The 27,692-nt window shown below is 56.3% G+C and overlaps 1 long non-coding RNA gene across 1 annotated transcript; it reads left to right on the top strand.

Annotated features, from left to right (window-relative positions):
• The first annotated feature begins 12,570 nt into the window (after positions 1-12,570).
• On the top strand, positions 12,571-26,691 carry LOC139247079 (uncharacterized). Its single transcript, XR_011590807.1, has 3 exons — positions 12,571-12,626; positions 17,466-17,519; positions 26,593-26,691. It is a non-coding gene; the product is annotated as an uncharacterized lncRNA (long non-coding RNA).
• Positions 26,692-27,692: the final 1,001 nt, after the last annotated feature.

Here is a 27,692-nt window from a genome sequence, read left to right as displayed (position 1 = left end):
GTACACTGACTGGTGTCTCCTCAGTCCCCTCTGCCTCAGGTGAGATAGTCTGTACACTGACTGGTGTCTCTCAGTCCCCTCTCCCTCAGGGGAGATTCTGTACACTGACTGGTGTCTCTCAGTCCCCTCCCCTCAGGGAGATATCTGTACACTGACTGGTGTCTCTCAGTCCCCTCTCCCTCAGGGAGATATCTGTACACTGACTGGTGTCTCTCAGTCCCCTCTCCCTCAGGGAGATATCTGTACACTGACTGGTGTCTCTCAGTCCTCTCTCCCTCAGGGAGATATCTGTACACTGACTGGTGTCTCTCAGTCCCCTCTCCCTCAGGGAGATATCTGTACACTGACTGGTGTCTCTCAGTCCCCTCTCCCTCAGGGAGATATCTGTACACTGACTGGTGTCTCTCAGTCCCCTCTCCCTCAGGGAGATATCTGTACACTGACTGGTGTCTCTCAGTCCCCTCTCCCTCAGGGAGATATCTGTACACTGACTGGTGTCTCTCAGTCCCTCTCCCTCAGGGAGATATCTGTACACTGACTGGTGTCTCTCAGTCCCCTCTCCTCAGGGAGATATCTGTACACTGACTGGTGTCTCCTCAGTCTCCCTCAGGGAGATATCTGTACACTGACTGGTGTCTCTCAGTCCCCTCTCCCTCAGGGAGATATCTGTACACTGACTGGTGACTCTCAGTCCCCTCTCCCTCAGGGAGATATCTGTACACTGACTGGTGTCTCTCAGTCCCCTCTCCCTCAGGGAGATATCTGTACACTGACTGGTGTCTCTCAGTCCCCTCTCCCTCAGGGAGATATCTGTACACTGACTGGTGTCTCTCAGTCCCCTCTCCCTCAGGGAGATATCTGTACACTGACTGGTGTCTCTCAGTCCCCTCTCCCTCAGGGAGATATCTGTACACTGACTGGTGTCTCTCAGTCCCCTCTCCCTCAGGGAGATATCTGTACACTGACTGGTGTCTCTCAGTCCCCTCTCCCTCAGGGAGATATCTGTACACTGACTGGTGTCTCTCAGTCCCCTCTCCCTCAGGGAGATATCTGTACACTGACTGGTGTCTCTCAGTCCCCTCTCCCTCAGGGAGATATCTGTACACTGACTGGTGTCTCTCAGTCCCCTCTCCCTCAGGGAGATATCTGTACACTGACTGGTGTCTCTCAGTCCCTCTCCCTCAGGGAGATATCTGTACACTGACTGGTGTCTCTCAGTCCCTCTCCCTCAGGGAGATATCTGTACACTGACTGGTGTCTCTCAGTCCCTCTCCCTCAGGGAGATATCTGTACACTGACTGGTGTCTCTCAGTCCCTCTCCCTCAGGGAGATATCTGTACACTGACTGGTGTCTCTCAGTCCCCTCTCCCTCAGGGAGATATCTGTACACTGACTGGTGTCTCTCAGTCCCCTCTCCCTCAGGGAGATATCTGTACACTGACTGGTGTCTCTCAGTCCCCTCTCCCTCAGGGAGATATCTGTACACTGACTGGTGTCTCTCAGTCCCCTCTCCCTCAGGGAGATATCTGTACACTGACTGGTGTCTCTCAGTCCCTCTCCCTCAGGGAGATATCTGTACACTGACTGGTGTCTCTCAGTCCTCTCTCCCTCAGGGAGATATCTGTACACTGACTGGTGTCTCTCAGTCCCCTCTCCCTCAGGGAGATATCTGTACACTGACTGGTGTCTCTCAGTCCCCTCTCCCTCAGGGAGATATCTGTACACTGACTGGTGTCTCTCAGTCCCCTCTCCCTCAGGGAGATATCTGTACACTGACTGGTGTCTCTCAGTCCCTCTCCCTCAGGGAGATATCTGTACACTGACTGGTGTCTCTCAGTCCCCTCTCCCTCAGGGAGATATCTGTACACTGACTGGTGTCTCTCAGTCCCTCTCTCTCAGGGAGATATCTGTACACTGACTGGTGTCTCTCAGTTCCTCTCCCTCAGGGAGATATCTGTACACTGACTGGTGTCTCTCAGTCCCCTCTCCCTCAGGGAGATATCTGTACACTGACTGGTGTCTCTCAGTCCCCTCTCCCTCAGGGAGATATCTGTACACTGACTGGTGTCTCTCAGTCCCTCTCTCTCAGGGAGATATCTGTACACTGACTGGTGTCTCTCAGTTCCTCTCCCTCAGGGAGATATCTGTACACTGACTGGTGTCTCTCAGTCCCCTCTCCCTCAGGGAGATATCTGTACACTGACTGGTGTCTCTCAGTCCCCTCTCCCTCAGGGAGATATCTGTACACTGACTGGTGTCTCTCAGTCCCCTCTCCCTCAGGGAGATATCTGTACACTGACTGGTGTCTCTCAGTCCCCACAAGACACTCACACAGAAAGGTGAAATTAATAATTGGGTTATTCTGGAGCAGTGGAGTGTAGATGGGAGTTCCAATCGCCTCCTCCTCTGAAACGAGATAAAATATTGGCGGCATCATTAATCTACAACAAGAACATAACGCTGCATCTATATAGCGCCTTTGACACAGTGAAACCTGCCAAGGTGCTACACGGGGAGCGATTATCGGAACAGAACCCGATCCCGAGCCACATCAGGAGATATTAGGGACAGGGGACCAGAAGCTGGGTCAGAGAGGCAGGTTTTAAGGAGCGTATTTAAAGGAGGAGAGAGAGGCGGAGAGGTGGAGGGAGGGAGTTCCAGAGCTTGGGGCCCCCGGGCAGCTGAAGGCACGGCCTCCGATGGTGGAGCGATGGGAATCGGGGGGTGCTCGAGAGGGCAGGATTGGAGGGGCGCAGAGATCTGGGAGGGTTACAGAGATAGGGAGGGAGTGTAGGGGCTGGAGGTTACAGAGATAGGGAGGGGGTGTAGGGACTGGAGGGGGTTACAGAGATAGGGAGGGGTGTAGGGGCTGGAGGAGGTTACAGAGATAGGGAGGGGTGTAGGGGCTGGAGGTTACAGAGATAGGGAGGGGTGTAGGGGCTGGAGGTTACAGAGATAGGGAGGGGTGTAGGGGCTGGAGGAGGTTACAGAGATAGGGAGGTGTGTAGGGGCTGGAGGTTACAGAGATAGGGAGGGGTGTAGGGGCTGGAGGTTACAGAGATAGGGAGGGGTGTAGGGGCTGGAGGTTACAGAGATAGGGAGGGGTGTAGGGGCTGGAGGTTACAGAGATAGGGAGAGGTGTAGGGGCTGGAGGTTACACTGATAGGGAGGGGTGTAGGGGCTGGAGGTTACAGAGATAGGGAGGGGTGTAGGGGCTGGAGGTTACAGAGATAGGGAGGGGTGTAGGGGCTGGAGGAGGTTACAGAGATAGGGAGGGGGGTAGGGGCTGGAGGTTACAGAGATAGGGAGGGGTGTAGGGGCTGGAGGTTACAGAGATAGGGAGGGGTGTAGGGGTTGGAGGTTACAGAGATAGGGAGTGGAACGAGGGGCCATGGATGGCTTTGAAAACAAGGATGAGAATGTTGAAATCGAGGCGTTGCTTAACCGGGAGCCAATGTGGGTCAGTGAGCACAGGGGGTGATGGGTGAGTGGGACTGGGTGTGAGTTAGGACACGGGGGCAGTGAGCACAGGGGGTGATGGGTGAGTGGGACTGGGTGTGAGTTAGGACACGGGGTCAGTGAGCACAGGGGGTGATGGGTGAGTGGGACTGGGTGTGAGTTAGGACACGGGGTCAGTGAGCACAGGGGGTGATGGGTGAGTGGGACTGGGTGTGAGTTAGGACACGGGGTCAGTGAGCACAGGGGGTGATGGGTGAGTGGGACTGGGTGTGAGTTAGGACACGGGGCACAGGGGGTGATGGGTGAGTGGGACTGGGTGTGAGTTAGGACACGGGGTCAGTGAGCACAGGGGGTGATGGATGAGTGGGACTGGGTGTGAGTTAGGACACGGGGTCAGTGAGCACAGGGGGTGATGGGTGAGTGGGACTGGGTGTGAGTTAGGACACGGGGTCAGTGAGCACAGGGGGTGATGGGTGAGTGGGACTGGGTGTGAGTTAGGACACGGGGGCAACGAGTTTGGGATCACATCTAGCTTACGTAGGGTAGAACGTGGGAGGCCAGCCAGGAGTGCGTTGGAATTGTCAAGTGTGGTCTAAACCCAGGTATATGGAGACCAGAACTGTGCACGGAGCTCCCAGTGTGGTCTAAACCCAGGTATATGGAGACCAGAACTGTGCACAGTGCTCCCAGTGTGGTCTAAACCCAGGTATATGGAGACCAGAACTGTGCACGGAGCTCCCAGTGTGGTCTAACCCAGGTATATGGAGACCAGAACTGTGCACGGAGCTCCCAGTGTGGTCTAACCCCAGGTATATGGAGACCAGAACTGTGCACGGTGCTCCTAGTGTGGTCTAAACCCAGGTATATGGAGACCAGAACTGTGCACGGTGCTCCCAGTGTGGTCTAACCCAGGTATATGGAGAGCAGAACTGTGCACGGAGCTCCCAGTGTGGTCTAACCCAAGGTATATGGAGACCAGAACTGTGCACGGAGCTCCCAGTGTGGTCTAACCCAGGTATATGGAGACCAGAACTGTGCACGGTGCTCCCAGTGTGGTCTAACCCTGGTATATGGAGACCAGAACTGTGCACGGGGCTCCCAGTGTGGTCTAACCCAAGGTATATGGAGACCAGAACTGTGCACAGTACTCCCAGTGTGGTCTAACCACGGTTCGATACAGGTTGAGCTAACTTTATTAATACAAAAATGTTTTAATCGACTGTGAAATACTCACTCTGCACTCTCACCAGTATCAGTATCTCTCGCTCCCTCAGTAATTCGGAAGCGTATCTTTTCGGAAACTTGTCCAGATGTTTAACCATTCCCGATTCATCACTGAGGTCAATCTCCACTGAAACACATCATCTCGGTTAGATACAGAGTAAAGCTCCCTCTACACTGTCCCATCAAACACTCCCAGGGCAGGTACAGGGGGTTAGATACAGAGTAAAGCTCCCTCTACACTGTCCATCAAACACTCCCGGGGCAGGTACAGGGGGTTAGATACAGAGTAAAGCTCCCTCTACACTGTCCCATCAAACACTCCCGGGGCAGGTACAGGGGGTTAGATACAGAGTAAAGCTCCCTCTACACTGTCCCATCAAACACTCCCAGGGCAGGTACAGGGGGTTAGATACAGAGTAAAGCTCCCTCTACACTGTCCCATCAAACACTCCCGGGGCAGGTACAGGGTGTTAGATACAGAGTAAAGCTCCCTCTACACTGTCCCATCAAACACTCCCGGGGCAGGTACAGGGGGTTAGATACAGAGTAAAGCTCCCTCTACACTGTCCCATCAAACACTCCCAGGGCAGGTACAGGGGGTTAGATACAGAGTAAAGCTCCCTCTACACTGTCCCATCAAACACTCCCAGGGCAGGTACAGGGGGTTAGATACAGAGTAAAGCTCCCTCTACACTGTCCCATCAAACACTCCCGGGGCAGGTACAGGGGGTTAGATACAGAGTAAAGCTCCCTCTACACTGTCCTATCAAACACTCCCAGGGCAGGTACAGGGGGTTAGATACAGAGTAAAGCTCCCTCTACACTGTCCCATCAAACACTCCCAGGGCAGGTACAGGGGGTTAGATACAGAGTAAAGCTCCCTCTACACTGTCCCATCAAACACTCCCAGGGCAGGTACAGGGGGTTAGATACAGAGTAAAGCTCCCTCTACATTGTCCCATCAAACACTCCCGGGGCAGGTACAGGGGGTTAGATACAGAGTAAAGCTCCCTCTACACTGTCCCATCAAACACTCCCAGGGCAAGGTACAGGGGGTTAGATACAGATTAAAGCTCCCTCTACACTGTCCCATCAAACACTCCCGGGGCAGGTACAGGGAGTTAGATACAGAGTAAAGCTCCCTCTACACTGTCCCATCAAACACTCCCAGGGCAGGTACAGGGGGTTAGATACAGAGTAAAGCTCCCTCTACACTGTCCCATCAAACACTCCCGGGGCAGGTACAGGGGGTTAGATACAGAGTAAAGCTCCCTCTACACTGTCCCATCAAACACTCCCAGGGCAGGTACAGGGGGTTAGATACAGAGTAAAGCTCCCTCTACACTGTCCCCATCAAACACTCCCAGGGCAGGTACAGGGGGTTAGATACAGAGTAAAGCTCCCTCTACACTGTCCCATCAAACACTCCCAGGGCAGGTACAGGGGGTTAGATACAGAGTAAAGCTCCCTCTACACTGTCCCATCAAACACTCCCGGGGCAGGGACAGGGGGTTAGATACAACCATACCCCTCTGATTTCGCTCCTACCTTCTGGACTGCAGCCACAACGAGCTCTGACGTGTCCCAGCAACAATTGGTTCTGGCACTGAATGTTGAGGAGGGCCGTCTGGTTATCTGTGAGGGGCCCAAATGGTGTTGCAGTGAGCGGAACGATGGGTCTGGGGCCTTTTCCCTCATGTCCGCCTGCGCCCCAAACACGCAGAAAGTGCCGGAGAATCTCCCCTCCCATCAGGACTCGGAGCAGGGGCTCCATTCGGCCCCTCGCGTCCCGCTGGGCCCTTAAATACGACCGTGGCCGGACCCCCCCGCCAATCACGGACCCAGCTCCACTTCCCCGCCCTGCTCTCCCGACCCCCCCACCCCTCCCCCGTAACCCCTTGTCGCTCCCCACCCCCCAAAAAAAAAAAATCTCTCCGTCTCCCCGCCCATGGCCCGGCCCCCCCCGCCCTTGTGAACTTTGCACTTACCGCCGTACTTGAGTGTCGCAAACATCGGGGAAACGGCCTCCGACTGTCGCTGTGTTGACCGGATGAATGCCCGCCCCAGCAGGCGGGTCAAGCGGGAGCCGCCTGTGCCCTCTGACCCTTCGCCCCAACGCCCCCCGCCACAGGCGCGGAGTTATGTCAAAAGGAGACCGCTTGAGGCCTACTCAATTTGGTCTGCCCCCCGCAACTGCAGGCCGAGAGCAGCAGCCGGCGTTCGAAGAGAAGCCCAGACGCCCGTCTCCTCTCCTGCCTGCCACACACCGCCCCCTCCCTCCTCCCCCCCACCCCCACCCCCCCCGGCCCCTAGCAACCGCTCGGTAACCACAACAGCACAGCAGGCTCGGTTGTCAAGGGAGGCCGAGAGTTGCCGTTTCTGCATGCGGTTGCCGTGGGCGACACAGTCTGGCACCGGGGGGTGGGCGTAGGGGGGGGGGGGGGAAAGAAAAGCTCGCTCCCCTTTGGATTTCACTTCCGGAGAGAAAGAGAGAGAGAGGCGGAAAGCCAGAAGGAATCGTCGCTCGTCAAGATAATTGACGTCAAGGCCAGCGCTAGGCCCGGCGGCCATTTTTGAGCGCGCTCTCGCTCGCTCTCTCTCGGACACGGCTCTCCCCACAAATGTTAATGCCTTTTTTTTGGTGGGGGGGGGGTGGGGGGTGGGGGCGGTGATATATTAAGCCCCCTGGATCGAGGATCGGCGAACCGACGGAGAACAGAGAGGCGGGGATAAATGGGTCATTCTCGGCTTGGCAAAGCAGGGGGGGGCATCAGTGGTGGGGCCCCAGCTATTTACAATCCACATGAACGACTTGGAAGAAGGGACTGAGTGTCACGTAGCCAAGTTTACTGACCATACAAAGATGGGAGGAGAAGCCATGTGTGAGGAGGACACAAAAACTCTGCAAAAGGACATCGACCGGCTCAGGGAGCGGGGCAAACATTTGTCAGAGGGAGTATAATGTGGGAAAGTGCGAGGTCACGCACTTTGGCAGAAAAACAATCGCAGAGCGAGTTATTATTTGAACGGGAGAAAGATTACAAAGTGCGGCAGTACAGCGGGACCTGGGGGTTACTTGTACATGAAACACAAAAGGTTAGTACGCAGGTACAGCAAGTGATCAGGAAGGGCCAATGGTCTCTTGGCCTTTATTGCAAAAGGGGGATGGGAGTATAAAAGCAGGGAAGTCTTGCTTACAGTTTATACAGGGGTATTGGTGAGGCCACACCTGGAGTACTGCGTGCACAGTTCTGCTCTCCGTATTCACGGAAGGATTTGGGGGGGCAGTTCAGAGAAGGTTCACTCGGTCGATTCCGGGGATGAGGGGAGTTGGACTTATGAGGAAAGGTTGAGGAGGTTGGGGGGCCCCTCTACTCATTGGAGTTCAGAAGAATGAGAGGCGACCTTATCGAGACGTGTACGGTTACGAGGTGGATGCAGAGAGGATGTTTCCACTGATGGCGGGGTCGTCTTAGGGAGAACGAGTATGGGAGGCTGTGTCTGAGAGGTGGGGTACAATTTTGTTCGTACCCAAGGAAGGATATATTTGCCATCGAGGGAGTGCAGTGATGGGAGGGAGACTAGAACTAGGGTGGACACGGTCTTAGAATAAGGGGCCGCCCATTTAAAACTGAGATGAGGAGGAATTCCTTCTCTCGGAGGGTTGTAAACCTGTGGAACTCGCTGCCTCAGAGAGCTGTGGGAGCCGGGACATTGAATCTATTTAAGGCGGAGATGTTAAACGATAAGGGGGGCGGGGCAGGGAAGTGGAGCTGGGTCCACGATCGGATCGGCCCACGGTGGTATTAAATGGCAGAGCAAGGCTCGAGGGGCCGAATGGCCCACTCCTGCTCCTGTTCCTTGTGTCCTTGTGTTCCCGATCGGTGTAAGCGCACAGTTCTGGGATCTCTCGATCTCAGTCCCGAATATACTCAATGGTTCAGCCCTCTGGGGTGGTGGTGTGGGGTAGGAGGGGGGCGGGCAGAGATTCATTTCGGGTATCATCCTTGTAAATCTTTCAGTGGTTTCCATGTTGTGTAACAAACTCTCTATCTCCGCCTTAAATATATTCCATGAGCCCGGCTCCCACAGTTCTCTGAGGCAGCGAGTTCCACAGGTTTACAACCCTCCGAGAGAAGAAATCCCTCCTCATCTCAGTTTTCAATGGGCGGCCCCTTATTCTAAGACCGTGTTACCCCTCCCCTAGTTCTAGTCTCCCCCCCATCACTGCACTCCCTCGATGGCAAGTATACCCTTCCTTGGGTACGAACAAAATTGTGCCCCACCCCTCAGACACAGTCGTTCTCCCTAAGACGACCCCGCCATCAGTGGAAACATCCTCTCTGCATCCACCTCGTAACCGTACACCTCTCGATAAGGTCGCCTCTCATTCTTCTGAACCCCAATGAGTAGAGGGGCCCCCCAACCTCCTCAACCTTTCCTCATAAGTCCAACCCCCTCATCCCCGGAATCGACCGAGTGAACCTTCTCTGAACTGCCTCCAAAGCAAAGTGCGTCCTCTCGTGAATACGGAGAGCAGAACTGTGCACGCAGTACTCCAGGTGTGGCCTCACCAATACCCCTGTATAAACTGTAAGCGAGACTTCCCTGCTTTGATACTCCCATCCCCCCTTTGCAATAAAGAGCCAAGAGACCATTGGCCCTTCCTGATCACTTGCTGCACCTGCCTAACTTCGGGGCAGCCAGGCACAGAATTATCGCCTCTTGTGGTAAATTGGGGTTGATAAGAACATCGGCCACAGGAACAGGAGCGGGCCATACGGCCCCTCGAGCCCTGCTCCGCCATGGAACAAGATCAGGGCTGATCCGATCATGGACCCAGCTCCACTTCCCTGCCTCTCCGAGGGCTTTGCCAGTGTGGAGGGAGCTTTGCACCGGATCAATCAATTAGTCGGTTGGGCAGAGCTGCGGCAAATACAGTTCAGCCCGCAGAGGTGTGAGGTCACCCATTTTGGGGAGGGGCTAACGAGGCGAGGGAACGCACATTAAATGGTCGGACACGGAGCAGTGTCGAGGAACAGAGGGACATTGGAGTGCAGCTCCACAGATCCCTGAAGGTAGCAGGCCAGGTGGATACGGTGGGTTAAGAAGGCACACGGAGTTACTTGCCTTTATTGGCCGGGGCGGGGAATACAAGAGCGAGGGAGGGCTGTACTTGAACTGTATAAAACACTGGTTAGGCCACAGCTGGAGTACTGCGTGTAGGTCTGGTCAACACATTACAGGAAGGATGTGATTGCACTGGAGAGGGGTACAGAGGAGATTTACCAGGATGTTGCACTGGAGAGGGGTACAGAGGAGATTTACCACTGGAGAGGGTGCAGAGGAGATTTACCAGGATGTTGCACTGTAGAGGGTACAGAGGAGATTTACCACTGGAGAGGGTGCAGAGGAGATTTACCAGGATGTTGCACTGGAGGGGGTACAGAGGAGATTTACCAGGATGTTGCACTGGAGAGGGGTACAGAGGAGATTTACCAGGATGTTGCACTGGAGAGGGGTACAGAGGAGATTTACCAGGATGTTGCACTGGAGAGGGTACAGAGGAGATTTACCAGGATGTTGCACTGGAGAGGGGCATAGAGGAGACTTACCAGGATGTTGCACTGGAGAGGGTACAGAGGAGATTTACCAGGATGTTGCACTGGAGAGGGGTGCAGAGGAGATTTACCAGGATGTTGCACTGGAGAGGGTACAGAGGAGGTTTACCAGGATGTTGCACTGGAGAGGGGTGCAGAGGAGATTTACCAGGATGTTGCACTGGAGAGGGTACAGAGGAGATTTACCAGGATGTTGCACTGGAGAGGGGGTGCAGAGGAGATTTACCACTGGAGATGGTACAGAGGAGATTTACCAGGATGTTGCACTGGAGAGGGGCACAGAGGAGATTTACCAGGATGTTGCACTGGAGAGGGTACAGAGGAGATTTACCAGGATGTTGCACTGGAGAGGGGTGCAGAGGAGATTTACCAGGATGTTGCACTGGAGAGGGGTGCAGAGGAGATTTACCAGGATGTTGCACTAGAGAGGGGGTGCAGAGGAGATTTACCAGGATGTTGCACTGGAGAGGGTACAGAGGAGGTTTACCAGGATGTTGCACTGGAGAGGGGTGCAGAGGAGATTTACCAGGATGTTGCACTGGAGAGGGTACAGAGGAGATTTACCAGGATGTTGCACTGGAGAGGGGGTGCAGAGGAGATTTACCACTGGAGAGGGTACAGAGGAGATTTACCAGGATGTTGCACTGGAGAGGGTACAGAGGAGATTTACCAGGATGTTGCACTGGAGAGGGTACAGAGGAGATTTACCAGGATGTTGCACTGGAGAGGGGTGCAGAGGAGATTTACCAGGATGTTGCACTGGAGAGGGTACAGAGGAGATTTACCAGGATGTTGCACTGGAGAGGGTACAGAGGAGATTTACCAGGATGTTGCACTGGAGAGGGTGCAGAGGAGATTTACCAGGATGTTGCACTGGAGGGGGTACAGAGGAGATTTACCAGGATGTTGCACTGGAGAGGGTACAGAGGAGATTTACCAGGATGTTGCACTGGAGAGGGTACAGAGGAGATTTACCAGGATGTTGCACTGTAGAGGGTGCAGAGGAGATTTACCAGGATGTTGCACTGGAGAGGGTACAGAGGAGATTTACCAGGATGTTGCACTGGAGAGGGTACAGAGGAGATTTACCAGGATGTTGCACTGGAGAGGGGCACAGAGGAGATTTACCAGGATGTTGCACTGGAGAGGGTACAGAGGAGATTTACCAGGATGTTGCACTGGAGAGGGTACAGAGGAGATTTACCAGGATGTTGCACTGGAGAGGGGTGCAGAGGAGATTTACCAGGATGTTGCACTGGAGAGGGTACAGAGGAGATTTACCAGGATGTTGCACTAGAGAGGGTACAGAGGAGATTTACCAGGATGTTGCACTGGAGAGGGTACAGAGGAGATTTACCAGGATGTTGCACTGGAGAGGGTACAGAGGAGATTTACCAGGATGTTGCACTGGAGAGGGTACAGAGGAGATTTACCAGGATGTTGCACTGGAATGGAGAATTTTGGCGATGAGGAACGATTGGATAGTGCTGAGTCTGTTCTCTTTACGACAGAGGAGGGAGGCTGAGGGGGAGACCTTGACTGAGGTGGATACAATGATGAGGGGGGGGCCTGGATAGAGTGTATAGGACAGACCCTGTTTCCCCTGGTCAACAACCAGGGGGGGGGCGTGGATTGAAAGTAATTGGCGGGGGGGGGAGGGGGATAGAGGAGGAATGTCTTCACCCGGAGGCTGTTGGGTGTCTGGGGCGGGCTCTGGGGTGGCCCGCAAGGGAGGCAGAGCCACAAACCCTCACCACAGCAGGCAGTGCACCTTGAAAGAGGCGTTTGCTACGGAGGGCGACGGAATGAGAGCAGGGAACGTGGGAGCAGGCTGGGGGTGGCTTGTGGTCAGCCGCCATGAGGCGGACACGAGGGGCGGAAATTTCAACGCTTGTACGAAAGGCCCCATAGAAATGCACGCCTATCTTTTTTAATTATAACAAAATTCCCAATTTCTAAATAGTGGATTTATCTACTTAATTTGGTAATTATTATTAATGCTTGAGCACAGGCATTAATAATAATATTTATCTCCAATTATAATTTTTAATTCCAATAATTTATATTAACGACAAAATTCTGGGCAGAGGCGGGACTCGAACTCTCGAAGAGGGACCGACTGGGTTAATCAAAGATGGCGCCGCCGCTGCGGCAAGGCGGCGAGAAGCCACAGCTGCCAGCAGCCGGCCGTCACTTCCGCCCAGGTCCTGGCCAGCTTGGGGCTGGGACGATCAAAGATGGCGGCGCGCCAATTGTCCTCAGCGGCAGCGGACCGCGCTGCAAGCAGCACAAGGGTGGATCAAAGATGGCGCTGCTGTTGAGGTCAGTCTGCTCTTATCATGGGGGAAACAGTTTTTCACCTTTTTTTATTGATTTAAAAGCTTTTTATTCCAAATTTTCGGTGTGCATTGCATGCATTGTGTGCCCAGGGCTGCAAATTATCCAAATTCAAAGTTTGGCAGGGTTTGTATTTGTTTATTTTGGCAATTGAGACATTTAAAGGCATTTATTTAAAGGGGAGGGCTTGACGCTTAATTTAAGGCAGTGAATAAAGCTCCCAACACAAAAAGTACTTGGGAGAGCCTCAGCAAGTGTTTAGGAACCGCCCCCGCCACGTGCGTGGATTTTCACCCCGGGGTGGGGGTAAATTCCTATGTAAACAGTCACGGCCCCCGTGACGCGACCAGTGTTGACATAGCACGGCCCCATTGTGGCTGTGGGACGCAGGGTCGTCCAACACTCGGTCCCATTCGTTCTTCGCTCACCCGCCGGCCGTCGCCACGGGAGATCGGCGACTGTCCCCACCCCCCTCCCCTCCCCTCCCCCCTCCCCTCCCCTCCCCTCTCCCCTCCCCTCCCCCGCCCCCCCCTTTGACGTCAAGCGTCCCACCGGAGCGTGAAGCGATGAAAACATTCGAGCCCGAGCCGCATCAGGAGATATCACGGGACAGGGGACCAGAAGCTGGGTCAGAGAGGCAGGTTTTAAGGAGCGTCTTTAAAGGAGGAGAGAGAGAGAGAGACGGAGAGGTTGAGGGGGAGGGAGTTCCAGAGCTTGGGGGGCCCCCGGGCAGCTGAAGGCACGGCCTCCGATGGTGGAGCGATGGGAATCGGGGGGGTTGCTCGAGAGGGCAGGATTGGAGGGGCGCAGGGATCTGGGAGGGTTACAGAGATAGGGAGGGGTGTAGGAGGTTACAGAGATAGGGAGGGGTGTAGGGGCTGGAGGTTACAGAGATAGGGAGGGGTGTAGGAGGTTACAGAGATAGGGAGGGGTGTAGGAGGTTACAGAGATAGGGAGGGGTGTAGGAGGTTACAGAGATAGGGAGGGGTGTAGGAGGTTACAGAGATAGGGAGGGGTGTAGGAGGTTACAGAGATAGGGAGGGGTGTAGGAGGTTACAGAGATAGGGAGGGGTGTAGGAGGTTACAGAGATAGGGAGGGGTGTAGGAGGTTACAGAGATAGGGAGGGGTGTAGGAGGTTACAGAGATAGGGAGGGGTGTAGGAGGTTACAGAGATAGGGAGGGGTGTCGGGGCTGGAGGTTACAGAGATAGGGAGGGGTGTAGGGGCTGGAGGTTACAGAGATAGGGAGGGGTGTAGGGGCTGGAGGTTACAGAGATAGGGAGGGGTGTAGGGGCTGGAGGTTACAGAGATAGGGAGGGGTGTAGGGGCTGGAGGTTACAGAGATAGGGAGGGGTGTAGGGGCTGGAGGTTACAGAGATAGGGAGGGGTGTAGGGGCTGGAGGTTACAGAGATAGGGAGGGGTGTTGGGGCTGGAGGTTGCAGAGATAGGGAGGGGTGTAGGGGCTGGAGGGGGTTACAGAGATAGGGAGGGGTGTAGGGGCTGGAGGTTACAGAGATAGGGAGGGGTGTAGGGGCTGGAGGTTACAGAGATAGGGAGGGGTGTAGGGGCTGGAGGTTACAGAGATAGGGAGGGGTGTAGGGGCTGGAGGTTACAGAGATAGGGAGGGGTGTCGGGGGCTGGAGGAGGTTACAGAGATAGGGAGGGGTGTAGGAGCTGGAGGTTACAGAGATAGGGAGGGGTGTAGCGGCTGGAGGTTACAGAGATAGGGAGGGGTGTAGGGGCTGGAGGTTACAGAGATAGGGAGGGGTGTCGGGGCTGGAGGTTACAGAGATAGGGAGGGTGTAGGGGCTGGAGGAGGTTACAGAGATAGGGAGGGGTGTTGGGGCTGGAGGTTACAGAGATAGGGAGGGGTGCAGGGGCTGGAGGTTACAGAGATAGGGAGGGGTGTAGGGGCTGGAGGTTACAGAGATAGGGAGGGGTGCAGGGGCTGGAGGTTACAGAGATAGGGAGGGGTGTAGGGGCTGGAGGTTACAGAGATAGGGAGGGGTGTAGGGGCTGGAGGTTACAGAGATAGGGAGGGGTGTAGGGGCTGGAGGTTACAGAGATAGGGAGGGATGTAGGGGCTGGAGGAGGTTACAGAGATAGGGAGGGGTGTAGGGACTGAAGGTTACAGAGATAGGAAGGGGTGTAGGGGCTGGAGGTTACAGAGATAGGGAGGGGTGTAGGGGCTGGAGGTTACAGAGATAGGGAGGGGTGTAGGGGCTGGAGGTTACAGAGATAGGGAGGGGTGTAGGGGCTGGAGGTTACAGAGATAGGGAGGGGTGTAGGGGCTGGAGGTTACAGAGATAGGGAGGGGTGTAGCGGCTGGAGGTTACAGAGATAGGGAGGGGTGTAGGGGCTGGAGGTTACAGAGATAGGGAGGGGTGTAGTTGCTGGAGGTTACAGAGATAGGGAGGTGTGTAGGGGCTGGAGGTTACAGAGATAGGGAGGGGTGTAGGGGCTGGAGGTTACAGAGATAGGGAGGGGTGTAGGAGGTTACAGAGATAGGGAGGGGTGTAGGAGGTTACAGAGATAGGGAGGGGTGTAGGAGGTTACAGAGATAGGGAGGGGTGTAGGAGGTTACAGAGATAGGGAGGGGTGTCGGGGCTGGAGGTTACAGAGATAGGGAGGGGTGTAGGGGCTGGAGGTTACAGAGATAGGGAGGGGTGTAGGGGCTGGAGGTTACAGAGATAGGGAGGGGTGTAGGGGCTGGAGGTTACAGAGATAGGGAGGGGTGTAGGGGCTGGAGGTTACAGAGATAGGGAGGGGTGTAGGGGCTGGAGGTTACAGAGATAGGGAGGGGTGTAGGGTCTGGAGGTTACAGAGATAGGGAGGGGTGTAGGGGCTGGAGGTTACAGAGATAGGGAGGGGTGTTGGGGCTGGAGGTTGCAGAGATAGGGAGGGGTGTAGGAGGTTACAGAGATAGGGAGGGGTGTAGGGGCTGGAGGTTACAGAGATAGGGAGGGGTGTAGGAGGTTACAGAGATAGGGAGGGGTGTCGGGACTGGAGGTTACAGAGATAGGGAGGGGTGTAGGGGCTGGAGGTTACAGAGATAGGGAGGGGTGTAGGGGCTGGAGGAGGTTACAGAGATAGGGAGGGGTGTAGGGACTGGAGGTTACAGAGATAGGGAGGGGTGTAGGGGCTGGAGGTTACAGAGATAGGGAGGGGTGTAGGGGCTGGAGGTTACAGAGATAGGGAGGGGTGTAGGGGCTGGAGGTTACAGAGATAGGGAGGGGTGTAGGGGCTGGAGGAGGTTACAGAGATAGGGAGGGGTGTAGGGGCTGGAGGAGGTTACAGAGATAGGGAGGGGTGTAGGGGCTGGAGGTTACAGAGATAGGGAGGGTGTAGGGGCTGGAGGAGGTTACAGAGATAGGGAGGGGTGTAGGGGCTGGAGGTTACAGAGATAGGGAGGGTGTAGGGGCTGGAGGAGGTTACAGAGATAGGGAGGGTGTAGGGGCTGGAGGAGGTTACAGAGATAGGGAGAGGTGTAGGGGCTGGAGGTTACAGAGATAGGGAGGGGTGTAGGGGCTGGAGGGGGTTACAGAGATAGGGAGGGGTGTAGGGGCTGGAGGTTACAGAGATAGGGAGGGGTGTAGGGGCTGGAGGTTACAGAGATAGGGAGGGGTGTAGGGGCTGGAGGTTACAGAGATAGGGAGGGGTGTAGGTGCTGGAGGTTACAGAGATAGGGAGGGGTGCAGGGGCTGGAGGTTACAGAGATAGGGAGGGGTGTAGGGGCTGGAGGAGGTTACAGAGATAGGGAGGGGTGTAGGGGCTGGAGGTTACAGAGATAGGGAGGGGTGTAGGAGGTTACAGAGATAGGGAGGGGTATAGGAGAGAGTGCGCTGAAATAGTGAGGGAGCCCCGTACTGTTTGAGGGACAGTACTGAGGGAGCCCCGCACTTTCGGAGGGGCAGTACTGAGGGAGCCCCGTACTGTCGGAGGGGCAGTACTGAGGGAGCCCCGCACTGTCGGAGGGGCAGTACTGAGGGAGCCCCGCACTGTCGGAGGGGCAGTACTGAGGGAGCCCCGCACTGTCGGAGGGGCAGTACTGAGGGAGTGCCGTACTGTCGGAGGGGCAGTACTGAGGGAGCCCCGCACTGTCGGAGGGGCAGTACTGAGGGAGCGCCGCACTGTCGGAGGGACAGTACTGAGGGAGCCCCGCACTGTCGGAGGGGCAGTACCGAGGGAGCCCCGCACTGTCGGAGGGGCAGTACTGAGGGAGCCCCGTACTGTCGGAGGGGCAGTACTGAGGGAGCCCCGCACTGTCGGAGGGGCAGTACTGAGGGAGCCCCGTACTGTCGGAGGGGCAGTACTGAGGGAGTGCCGCACTGTCGGAGGGGCAGCACTGAGGGAGCCCCGTACTGTCGGAGGGGCAGTACTGAGGGAGCCCCGCACTGTCGGAGGGGCAGTACTGAGGGAGCCCCGCACTGTCGGAGGGGCAGTACTGAGGGAGCCCCGCACTGTCGGAGGGACAGTACTGAGGGAGTGCCGCACTGTCGGAGGGACAGTACTGAGGGAGTGCCGTACTGTCGGAGGGGCAGTACTGAGGGAGCCCCGTACTGTCGGAGGGGCAGTACTGAGGGAGCCCCGCACTGTCGGAGGGGCAGTACTGAGGGAGCCCCGTACTGTCGGAGGGGCAGTACTGAGGGAGTGCCGTACTGTCGGAGGGGCAGTACTGAGGGAGCCCCGCACTGTCGGAGGGTCAGTACTGAGGGAGCGCTGCACTGTCGGAGGGGCAGTACTGAGGGAGCCCCGCACTGTCGGAGGGTCAGTACTGAGGGAGCCCCGTATTTACTCTCTGTGTCGCTCTATCTCTCTCACAGGGAGGCCGGACGACGATGTCTACGGATTCCGATGTCCCTCTTTGCCGTGAGGGGGTGAGTATCGCTGGGGGGGTCACGGGAGGGTCTTCGGGGTCACGAGTGGTTCCAGATTCATCATTGGGTGTCGTGCCTTGTGAGTTCCCTGGTGTCGAGAGTTTGAGGGGTTTGAGAAGACCACAGTTTGGGGGGTTTGAGGAGACCACAGTTTGGGGAGTTTGAGGACCACAGTTTGGGAGGTTTGAGGAGACCACAGTTTGGGGGGGTTTGAGGAGACCACAGTTTGGGGCGTTTGAGGAGACCACAGTTTGGGGGGTTTGAGGAGATCACAGTTTGGGGGGTTTGAGAACCACAGTTTGGGGGGTTTGAGGAGACCACAGTTTGGGGGGTTTGAGGACCACAGTTTGGGGGGTTTGAGGAGACCACAGTTTGGGGGGTTTGAGGAGACCACAGTTTGGGGGGTTTGAGGAGATCACAGTTTGGGGGGTTTGAGGAGACCACAGTTTGGGGGGTTTGAGGAGACCACAGTTTGGGGAGGTTTGAGGAGACCACAGTTTGGGGGGTTTGAGGACCACAGTTTGGGGGGTTTGAGGAGACCACAGTTTGGGGGGGTTTGAGGACCACAGTTTGGGGGGTTTGAGGAGACCACAGTTTGGGGGGTTTGAGGAGACCACAGTTTGGGGGGTTTGAGGAGACCACAGTTTGGGGGGTTTGAGGACCACAGTTTGGGGGGTTTGAGGAGACCACAGTTTGGGGGGTTTGAGGATCACAGTTTGGGGGTTTGAGGAGACCACAGTTTGGGGGGTTTGAGGAGACCACAGTTTGGGGGGTTTGAGGACCACAGTTTGGGGGGTTTGAGGACCACAGTTTGGGGGGTTTGAGGACCACAGTTTGGGGGGTTTGAGGAGACCACAGTTTGGGGGGTTTGAGGAGACCACAGTTTGGGGGGTTTGAGGAGACCACAGTTTGGGGGGTTTGAGGACCACAGTTTGGGGGGTTTGAGGAGACCACAGTTTGGGGGGTTTGAGGAGATCACAGTTTGGGGGGGTTTGAGGATCACAGTTTGGGGGGTTTGAGGAGACCGCAGTTTGGGGGGTTGAGGACCACAGTTTGGGTGGTGAGGAGACCACAGTTTGGGGGGTTTGAGGAGACCACAGTTTGGGGTGTTTGAGGACCACAGTTTGGGGGGTTTGAGGACCACAGTTTGGGGGGTTTGAGGAGACCACAGTTTGGGGGGTTTGAGGACCACAGTTTGGGGGGTTTGAGGAGACCACAGTTTGGGGGGTTTGAGGACCACAGTTTGGGGGGTTTGAGGAGACCACAGTTTGGGGGGTTTGAGGATCACAGTTTGGGGGGTTTGAGGACCACAGTTTGGGGGGGTTTGAGGAGACCACAGTTTGGGGGGTTTGAGGAGACCACAGTTTGGGGGGTTTGAGGACCACAGTTTGGGGGGTGAGGAGACCACAGTTTGGGGGGTTTGAGGACCACAGTTTGGGGGGTTTGAGGAGACCACAGTTTGGGGGGTGAGGAGACCACAGTTTGGGGGGTTTGAGGAGACCACAGTTTGGGGGGGTTTGAGGAGACCACAGTTTGGGGGGATTGAGGACCACAGTTTGGGAGGTTTGAGGAGACCACAGTTTGGGGGGTTTGAGGACCACAGTTTGGGGGGTTTGAGGAGCACAGTTTGGGGGGTTTGAGGACCACAGTGTGGGGGGTTTGAGGAGACCACAGTTTGGGGGGTTTGAGGACCACAATTTGGGGGGTTTGAGGACCACAGTTTGGGGGTTTGAGGAGACCACAGTTTGGGGGGTTTGAGGAGACCACAGTTTGGAGGGTTTGAGGAGACCACAGTTTGGGGGGTTTGAGGACCACAGTTTGGGGGGTTTGAGGAGACCACAGTTTGGGGGGTTTGAGGGGACCACAGTTTGGGAGGTTTGAGGAGACCACAGTTTGGGGGGTTTGAGGAGACCACAGTTTGGAGGGTTTGAGGAGACCACAGTTTGGGGGGTTTGAGGACCACAGTTTGGGAGGTTTGAGGAGACCACAGTTTGGGGGGTTTGAGGAGACCACAGTTTGGAGGGTTTGAGGACCACAGTTTTGGGGGGTTTGAGGACCACAGTTTGGGGGGTTTGAGGAGACCACAGTTTGGGGGGTTTGAGGAGACCACAGTTTGGGGGGTTTGAGGAGACCACAGTTTGGGGGGTTTGAGGAGACCACAGTTTGGGGGGTTTGAGGAGACCACAGTTTGGGGGGTTTGAGGACCACAGTTTGGGGGGTTTGAGGAGACCACAGTTTGGGGGGTTTGAGGAGACTACAGTTTGGGGGGTTTGAGGACCACAGTTTGGGGGGTTTGAGGAGACAACAGTTTGGGGGGTTTGAGGAGACCACAGTTTGGGGGGTTTGAGGACCACAGTTTGGGTGGTTTGAGGACCACAGTTTGGGTGGTTTGAGGACCACAGTTTGGGGGGTTTGAGGAGATCACAGTTTGGGGGGTTTGAGGAGACCACAGTTTGGGGGGTGAGGAGATCACAGTTTGGGGGGTTTGAGGAGACCACAGTTTGGGGGGTTTGAGGACCACAGTTTGGGGGTTGAGGAGACCACAGTTTGGGGGGTTTGAGGAGACCACAGTTTGGGGGGTTTGAGGAGACCACAGTTTGAAGGGTTTGAGGAGACCACAGTTTGGAGGGTTTGAGGACCACAGTTTGGGGGGTTTGAGGAGACCACAGTTTGGGGGGTTTGAGGAGACCACAGTTTGGGGGGTTTGAGGAGACCACAGTTTGGGGGGTTTGAGGACCACAGTTTGGGGGGTTTGAGGAGACCACAGTTTGGGGGGTTTGAGGAGACCACAGTTTGGGGGGTTTGAGGAGACCACAGTTTGGGGGCTTTGAGGAGACCACAGTTTGGGGCTTTGAGGAGACCACAGTTTGGGGGGTTTGAGGAGACCACAGTTTGGGGGGGTTTGAGGACCACAGTTTGGGGGGTTTGAGGACCACAGTTTGGGGGTTTGAGGAGACCACAGTTTGGGGGGTTTGAGGAGACCACAGTTTGGGGGGTTTGAGGAGACCACAGATTGGGGGGTTTGCGGAGACCACAGTTTGGGGGGTTTGAGGACCACAGTTTGGGGGGTTTGAGGACCACAGTTTGGGGGGTTTGAGGACCACAGTTTGGGGGGTTTGAGGAGACCACAGTTTGGGGGGTTTGAGGAGACCACAGTTTGGGGGGTTTGAGGACCACAGTTTGGGGGGTTTGAGGACCACAGTTTGGAGGGTTTGAGGAGACCACAGTTTGGGGGGTTTGAGGAGACCACAGTTTGGGGGGTTTGAGGACCACAGTTTGGGGGGTTTGAGGACCACAGTTTGGGGGGTTTGAGGAGACCACAGTTTGGGGGGTTTGAGGAGACCACAGTTTGGGGGGTTTGAGGAGACCACAGTTTGGGGGGTTTGAGGAGACCACAGTTTGGGGGGTTTGAGGAGACCACAGTTTGGGGGGGTTTGAGGACCACAGTTTGGGGGGTTTGAGGAGACCACAGTTTGGGGGGTTTGAAGACCCCATTTGGGGGGTTTGAGGACCACAGTTTGGGGGGTTTGAGGAGACCACAGTTTGGGGGGTTTGAGGAGACCACAGTTTGGGGGGTTTGAGGAGACCACAGTTTGGGGGGTTTGAGGACCACAGTTTGGGGGGTTTGAGGACCACAGTTTGGGGGGTTTGAGGAGACCACAGTTTGGGGGGTTTGAGGAGACCACAGTTTGGGGGGTTTGAGGAGACCACAGTTTGGGGGGTATGAGGAGACCACAGTTTGGGGGGTTTGAGGAGACCACAGTTTGGGGGGGTTTGAGGACCACAGTTTGGGGGGTTTGAGGAGACCACAGTTTGGGGGTTTGAAGACCACAGTTTGGGGGGTTTGAGGACCACAGTTTGGGGGGTTTGAGGACCACAGTTTGGGGGGTTTGAGGAGACCACAGTTTGGGGGGTTTGAGGAGACCACAGTTTGGGGGGTTTGAGGACCACAGTTTGGGGGGTTTGAGGAGACCACAGTTTGGGGGGTTTGAGGAGATCACAGTTTGGGGGGTTTGAGGAGACCACAGTTTGGGGGGTTTGAGGAGACCACAGTTTGGGGGGTTTGAGGAGACCACAGTTTGGGGGGTTTGAGGAGACCACAGTTTGGGGGGTTTGAGGAGACCACAGTTTGGGGAGTTTGAGGAGACCACAGTTTGGAGGTTTGAGGAGACCACAGTTTGGGGGGTTTGAGGAGACCACAGTTTGGGGGGTTTGAGGATACCACAGTTTGGGGGGTTTGAGGACCACAGTTTGGGGGGTTTGAGGAGACCACAGTTTGGGGGGTTTGAGGAGACCACAGTTTGGGGGGTTTGAGGACCACAGTTTGGGGGGTTTGAGGACCACAGTTTGGGGGGTTTGAGGAGACCACAGTTTGGGGGGTTTGAGGAGATCACAGTTTGGGGGGTTTGAGGAGACCACAGTTTGGGGGGTTTGAGGAGACCACAGTTTGGGGGGTTTGAGGAGACCACAGTTTGGGTGGTTTGAGGAGACCACAGTTTGGGGGTTTGAGGACCACAGTTTGGGGGGTTTGAGGAGACCACAGTTTGGGGGGTTTGAGGACCACAGTTTGGGGGGTTTGAGGAGACCACAGTTTGGGGGGTTTGAGGACCACAGTTTGGGGGGTTTGAGGAGACCACAGTTTGGGGGGTTTGAGGAGACCACAGTTTGGGGGGTTTGAGGAGACCACAGTTTGGGTGGTTTGAGGAGACCACAGTTTGGGGGTTTGAGGACCACAGTTTGGGGGGTTTGAAGAGACCACAGTTTGGGGGGTTTGAGGAGATCAGAGTTTGGGAGGTTTGAGGAGACCACAGTTTGGGGGGTTTGAGCAGACCACAGTTTGGGGGGTTTGAGGAGACCACAGTTTGGGGGGTTTGAGGAGACCACAGTTTGGGTGGTTTGAGGAGACCACAGTTTGGGGGTTTGAGGACCACAGTTTGGGGGGTTTGAAGAGACCACAGTTTGGGGGGTTTGAGGAGATCAGAGTTTGGGAGGTTTGAGGAGACCACAGTTTGGGGATTTGAGGACCACAGTTTGGGGGGTTTGAGGACCACAGTTTGGGGGGTTTGAGGACCACAGTTTGGGGGGTTTGAGGAGACCACAGTTTGGGTGGTTTGAGGAGACCACAGTTTGGGGGGTTTGAGGACCACAGTTTGGGGGGTTTGAGGAGACCACAGTTTGGGTGGTTTGAGGAGACCACAGTTTGGGGGGTTTGAGGACCACAGTTTGGGGGGTTTGAGGAGACCACAGTTTGGGGGGGTTTGAGGACCACAGTTTGGGGGGTTTGATAGACCACAGTTTGGGGGGTTTGAGGAGACCACAGTTTGGGGGGTTTGAGGAGACCACAGTTTGGGGGGTTTGAGGACCACAGTTTGGGGGTTTGAGGACCACAGTTTGGGGGGTTTGAGGAGACCACAGTTTGGGGGGTTTGAGGAGACCACAGTTTGGGGGGTTTGAGGACCACAGTTTGGGGGTTTGAGGACCACAGTTTGGGGGGTTTGAGGAGACCACAGTTTGGGGGGTTTGAGGAGACCACAGTTTGGGGGGTTTGAGGAGACCACAGTTTGGGGGGTTTGAGGACCACAGTTTGGGGGGTTTGAGGACCACAGTTTGGGGGGTTTGAGGAGACCACAGTTTGGGGGGTTTGAGGAGACCACAGTTTGGGGGGTTTGAGGAGACCACAGTTTGGGGGGTTTGAGGAGACCACAGTTTGGGGGGTTTGAGGAGACCACAGTTTGGAGGGTTTGAGGACCATAGTTTGAGGGGTTTGAGGACCACAGTTTGGGGGGTTTGAGAACCACAGTTTGGGGGGTTTGAGGAGACCACAGTTTGGGGGGTTTGAGGAGACATCAGTTTGGAGGGTTTGAGGAGACCACAGTTTGGGGGGTTTGAGGAGACCACAGTTTGGGGGGTTTGAGGAGACCACAGTTTGGGGGGTTTGAGGAGACCACAGTTTGGGGGGTTTGAGGAGACCACAGTTTGGAGGGTTTGAGGACCACAGTTTGGGGGGTTTGAGGACCACAGTTTGGGGCGTTTGAGGACCACAGTTTGGGGGGTTTGAGGAGACCACAGTTTGGGGGGTTTGAGGAGACCACAGTTTGGAGGGTTTGAGGAGACCACAGTTTGGGGGGTTTGAGGAGATCACAGTTTGGGGGGTTTGAGGAGACCACAGTTTGGGGGGTTTGAGGACCACAGTTTGGGGGTTTGAGGACCACAGTTTGGGGGGTTTGAGGACCACAGTTTGGGGGTTTGAGTACCACAGTTTGGGGGGTTTGAGGACCACAGTTTGGGGGTTTGAGGACCACAGTTTGGGGGGTTTGAGGACCACAGTTTGGGGGTTTGAGGACCACAGTTTGGGGGGTTTGAGGACCACAGTTTGGGGGGTTTGAGGAGACCACAGTTTGTGGGGTTTGAGGACCACAGTTTGGGGGTTTGAGGACCACATTTTGGGGGGTTTGAGGAGACCACAGTTTGGGGGGTTTGAGGAGACCACAGTTTGGGGGTTTGAGGATCACAGTTTGTGGGGTTTGAGGAGACCACAGTTTGTGGGGTTTGAGGACCACAGTTTGGGGGGTTTGAGGAGACCACAGTTTGGGGGGTTTGAGGAGACCACAGTTTGGGGGGTTTGAGGAGACCACAGTTTGGTGGGTTTGAGGACCACAGTTTGGGGGGTTTGAGGACCACAGTTTGGGGGTTTGAGGAGACCACAGTTTGGGGGGTTTGAGGACCACAGTTTGGGGGGTTTGAGGACCACAGTTTGGGGTGTTTGAGGACCACAGTTTGGGGGGTTTGAGGACCACAGTTTGGGGGGTTTGAGGAGCACAGTTTGGGGGGTTTGAGGACCACAGTTTGGGGGGTTTGAGGAGACCACAGTTTGGGGGGTTTGAGGAGACCACAGTTTGGGGGGTTTGAGGAGACCACAGTTTGGGGGGTGAGGACCACAGTTTGGGGGGTTTGAGGAGACCACAGTTTGGGGGGTTTGAGGACCACAGTTTGGAGGGTTTGAGGAGACCACAGTTTGGGGGGTTTGAGGAGACCACAGTTTGGGGGGTTTGAGGACCACAGTTTGGGGGGTTTGAGGACCACAGTATGTGGGGTTTGAGGAGACCACAGTTTGGGGGGTTTGAGGAGACCACAGTTTGGGAGGTTTGAGGACCACAGTTTGGGGGGTTTGAGGACCACAGTTTGGGGGATTGAGGACCACAGTTTGGGGGGTTTGAGGACCACAGTTTGGGGGGTTTGAGGACCACAGTTTGGGGGGTTTGAGGACCACAGTTTGGGGGGTTTGAGGAGACCACAGTTTGGGGGGTTTGAGGAGACCACAGTTTGGGGGGTTTGAGGACCACAGTTTGGGGGGTTTGAGGAGACCACAGTTTGGGGAGGTTTGAGGACCACAGTTTGGGAGGTTTGAGGAGACCACAGTTTGGAGGGTTTGAGGAGACCACAGTTTGGGGGGTTTGAGGACCACAGTTTGGGGGGTTTGAGGAGACCACAGTTTGGGGGGTTTGAGGAGACCACAGTTTGGGGGGTTTGAGGACCACAGTTTGGGGGGTTTGAGGACCACAGTTTGGGGGGGTTTGAGGAGACCACAGTTTGGGGGGTTTGAGGAGACCACAGTTTGGGAGGTTTGAGGACCACAGTTTGGGGGTTTGAGGACCACAGTTTGGGGGGTTTGAGGACCACAGTTTGGGGGGTTTGAGGAGACCACAGTTTGGGGGGTTTGAGGAGACCACAGTTTGGGGGGTTTGAGGACCACAGTTTGGGGGGTTTGAGGAGACCACAGTTTGGGGGGTTTGAGGAGACCACAGTTTGGGGGTTTTGAGGACCACAGTTTGGGGGGTTTGAGGAGACCACAGTTTGGGGGGTTTGAGGAGACCACAGTTTGGAGGGTTTGAGGAGACCACAGTTTGGGGGGTTTGAGGAGACCACAGTTTGGGGAGTTTGAGGACCACAGTTTGGGGGGTTTGAGGAGACCACAGTTTGGGGGGTTTGAGGAGACCACAGTTTGGGGGGGTTTGAGGAGACCACAGTTTGGAGGGTTTGAGGAGACCACAGTTTGGAGGGTTTGAGGACCACAGTTTGGGGGGTTTGAGGACCACAGTTTGGGGGGTTTGAGGACCACAGTTTGGGGGGTTTGAGGACCACAGTTTGGGGGGTTTGAGGACCACAGTTTGGGGGGGTTGAGGAGACCACAGTTTGGGAGGTTTGAGGACCACAGTTTGGGGGGTTTGAGAAGACCACAGTTTGGGGGGTTTGAGGAGACCACAGTTTGGGGGGTTTGAGGACCACAGTTTGGGGGGTTTGAGGACCACAGTTTGGGGGGTTTGAGGACCACAGTTTGGGGGTTTGAGGAGACCACAGTTTGGGGGGTTTGAGGAGATCACAGTTTGGGAGGTTTGAGGAGACCACAGTTTGGGGGGTTTGAGGACCACAGTTTGGGGGGTTTGAGGACCACAGTTTGGGGGGTTTGAGGAGACCACAGTTTGGGGGGTTTGAGGAGACCACAGTTTGGGGGGTTTGAGGAGACCACAGTTTGGGGGGTTTGAGGAGACCACAGTTTGGGGGGTTTGAGGAGACCACAGTTTGGGGGGTTTGAGGAGACCACAGTTTGGGGGGTTTGAGGAGACTACAGTTTGGGGGGTTTGAGGACCACAGTTTGGGGGGTTTGAGGACCACAGTTTGGGGGGTTTGAGGAGACCACAGTTTGGGGGTTTGAGGAGACCACAGTTTGGGGGGTTTGAGGACCACAGTTTGGGGGGTTTGAGGAGACCACAGTTTGGGGGTTTGAGGAGACCACAGTTTGGGGGGTTTGAGGAGACCACAGTTTGAGGGATTTGAGGAGACCACAGTTTGGGGGTTTGAGGACCACAGTTTGGGGTTTTGAGGAGACCACAGTTTGGGGGGTTTGAGGAGACCACAGTTTGGGGGGTTTGAGGAGACCACAGTTTGGGGGATTTGAGGAGACCACAGTTTGGGGGGTTTGAGGACCACAGTTTGGGGTTTTGAGGACCACAGTTTGGGGGTTTGGGGTGAACCCACGTACAGACCGTGATTCACTAACTCTCTGACCCCTCAGTGCGGTACCAATGGCAACGTCCGTTAAGGACGAGATGGATCAGTTCTGGGAGAAGAACCAACGCTTGAATCGCCCGCTTTCCCCACACATCAGCATCTACGGGTAAGGACCGAGGGGGAGGGGCGAGGAGGGAGAGGGGGAGGGAGAGGGGGAGAGGGGGAGGGAGAGGGGGAGGGAGAGGGGGAGGGAGGGAGAGGGGGAGGGAGAGGGAGGGAGGGAGGGAGAGGGGGAGGGAGAGGGAGGGAGGGAGGGAGGGAGAGGGAGGGAGGGAGGGGGGGAGGGGAGGGAGAGGGGGAGGGAGGGAGAGGGGGAGGGAGGGAGAGGGAGGGAGGGAGAGGGAGAGAGGGGGAGGGAGAGGGGGAGGGAGGGGAGGGAGAGGGAGGGAGGGAGGGAGAGGGGGAGGGAGGGAGAGGGAGGGAGGGAGGGAGAGGGGGAGGGAGGGAGGGGGAGGGAGGGAGGGAGGGAGAGAGGGAGGGAGGGAGGGAGGGAGAGGGAGGGGGAGAGGGAGAGGGGAGGGGGAGGGAGAGGGAGAGAGGGAGGGAGAGGGGGAGGGAGGGAGGGAGAGGGGGAGGGAGGGAGGGAGAGGGGGAGGGAGGGAGAGGGAGGGAGGGAGGAGAGGGGGAGAGGGGGAGGGAGAGGGGGAGGGAGAGGGGGAGGGAGAGGGAGGGAGGGAGGGAGAGGGGGAGGGAGGGAGGGAGAGGGAGGGAGAGGGGGAGGGAGAGGGGGAGAGGGGGAGGGAGAGGGAGGGAGGGAGGGAGGGAGGGGAGGGAGAGGGGGAGGGAGGGAGGGAGAGGGGGAGGGAGAGGGAGGGAGGGAGGGAGAGAGGGAGGGAGAGGGGAGGGAGAAGGAGGGAGGGAGAGGGGGAGGGAGAGGGAGGGAGGGAGGGAGAGGGGGAGGGAGGGAGGGAGAGGGAGGGAGGGAGAGGGGGAGGGGCGAGGAGGGAGAGGGGGAGGGAGGGAGCGGGAGGGAGAGGGAGGGAGAGGGGGAGGGAGGGAGGGAGAGGGGGAGGGGGAGGGAGAGGGAGAGGGGCGAGGAGGGAGAGGGGGAGGGAGGGAGCGGGAGGGAGAGGGAGGGAGAGGAAGAGGGAGGGAGAGGGAGGG

The sequence above is a fragment of the Pristiophorus japonicus genome, unplaced genomic scaffold, assembly GCF_044704955.1.
Source record: "Pristiophorus japonicus isolate sPriJap1 unplaced genomic scaffold, sPriJap1.hap1 HAP1_SCAFFOLD_2540, whole genome shotgun sequence".
Taxonomy (NCBI): Eukaryota; Metazoa; Chordata; class Chondrichthyes; family Pristiophoridae; genus Pristiophorus; species Pristiophorus japonicus.
Note: the sequence above shows the minus strand (reverse complement) of the source record. Positions and strands in the feature narration are given on the sequence as shown.